Raw genomic sequence first — 1,995 nt, 5'->3', positions numbered from 1 at the left:
CCTGGCCCCCACCCATAGATGCAAGTAACACCCTCCCAAGTTGTGACAATTAAAAATGTTTCCAGGCTGGGCATGGTGGCTCACGCCTGTAATCCCGGCACTTTGGGAGGTCGAAGGGGGAGGATTGCTTCAGCCCAGTAGGTCAAGACCAGCCTGGGCAACATAGGGGAACCTCCATCTCTACAAAAAATTTAATAATTAGCTGGGCATGGTGGTACATTCCTGTAGTTGCAGTTACTTGGGAGGCTGAGGCAGGAGGATCGCTTGAGCCTGGGATGTCAAGGCTGCAGTGAGCCGAGATGACACAACTACACTCCAGCCTGGGCAACAGAGCCAGACTCTGTCTCGAAGGAAAAAAAAAAAGTCTCTAGATGTTGCTAAGTGTCCCCAGGAGCAAGGCAGGCCCTCACTTCTGTGGCCCTGGCTTGCAGAAAAGCTAAAGCCGCTTTGCAACTACTAAGCTATTTCATGCCCACCAACAGCCCCGGTGAGGCCTAGGGTAATTAGTGGACTTTTTCAGGTTTTTTTTGTCTTTTTTTGTGGTTTGTTTGGGGTTTTTTGTTTTGTTTTGTTTTGTTTGAGATGGAGTCTTGCTCTGTTGCCCAGGCTGGAGTGCAATGGTGTGATCTCGGTTCATTGCAACCTCCACCTCCCAGGTTCAAGTGATTTCTCCTGCCTCAGCCTCCCAAGTAGCTGGAATTACAGGCACACATCACCACACCCGACTAATTTTTATATTTTTTAGTAGCGAATGGGTTTCACCATGCTAGCCAGACTGGTCTCGAACTCCTGACCTCAGATGATCTGCCCGCCTCAGTCTCCCAAAGTGCTGGAATTACAGGCGTGAGCCATCGCACTGGCCAATGTTTGTATTTTTAGTAGAGATGGGGTTTCACCATGTTGGCCAGGCTGGTCACAAACTCCTGACCTCAGGTGATCCACCCACCTCGGCCTCCCAAAGTTCTGGGATTACAGGCGTGAGCCACCGTGCTTGGCCCTAATTTTTTTTATATTTTGTAGAGATGGGGTCTCACCATGTTGCCCAGGCTGTTCTCAAACTCCTGGGCTCAAGTGATGCTCCCACCTCAGTCTCCCAAAGTGCTTGGGTTACAGTCATGAACCACCATGGCAAGCCTGGTTAAAAGATTTTTTTCCAGGTCAAAGTGTGAGGGCAGAGTTTATCCAGGGCCACAGGGACACCGAAGAATGAGGATGAGTGACGCCCATGCAGGGAAAAGTGTGGATCACTTGTTTTTTATTTGAGAAGGAGTCTTGCTCTTGTCACCCAGGCTGGAGTGCAATGGCACGATCTCAACTCACTGCAACCTCTGCCTCCCAGGTTCAAACGATTCTCCTGTCTCAGTCTCCTGAGTAGCTGGGATTACAGGCGCCCACCACCACGCCTGGCTAATTTTTGTATTTTTGGTAGAGACAGGGTTTCGACATGTTGGTCAGGCTGGCCTTGTGATCCTGGCCTCGTGATCCGCCCGCCTAGGCCTCCCAAAGTGTTGGGATTACAGGTGTGAGCCACCTCTCCTGGAGGCCTGGATGGGTTATAAAGCCACAAACAGAGGTGCTGAACAGAAATACATTTCCCATACAAAGGCTAGCATACAGATAGGAGATTAAATTGGCTACTATTGACTAGGTCCTAAGGGGGTTGCTTAAACATTCTATTGTAAAGAGGTGACAGTCACAAGAGTCTCTATCTCCAACAACATTTAGTCTAGGCTTGAATGAAGACTAGGAAGTCTAGTTAATGTGGAATATCTCCCCACAAAGAAAGGTCAGGGGCTGGGCATGGGGTGGCTCCGTGGCTCCCAGTGGTGGTAATCCCAGCATTTAGGGAGGCTGAGATGGGGGCATCGCTGGAGGCCCAGGTGGGACATTGCTTGAGCCCAGGAGGTCAAGGCTGCAGTGAGCCGTGATGGCGCCACTGCACTCCAGCCTGGGTGACAGAGTGAGTGAGATCAGGTCTCAAAAAAAAAAAAAAAA

At 50.2% G+C, this 1,995-nt stretch overlaps 1 protein-coding gene across 1 annotated transcript in view; it reads left to right on the top strand.

The window, feature by feature from the left end:
* BST2 (bone marrow stromal cell antigen 2) overlaps positions 1-1,995 on the top strand; it is an 11,906-nt gene that overhangs the window by 9,191 nt on the left and 720 nt on the right. The gene's annotated exons all lie outside the window — the stretch shown is intronic.

Source organism: Mandrillus leucophaeus, unplaced genomic scaffold (assembly GCF_000951045.1).
Source record: "Mandrillus leucophaeus isolate KB7577 unplaced genomic scaffold, Mleu.le_1.0 Scaffold11, whole genome shotgun sequence".
NCBI classification, from domain to species: Eukaryota; Metazoa; Chordata; class Mammalia; order Primates; family Cercopithecidae; genus Mandrillus; species Mandrillus leucophaeus.
This window is presented reverse-complemented; position numbering and strand designations above follow the sequence as displayed.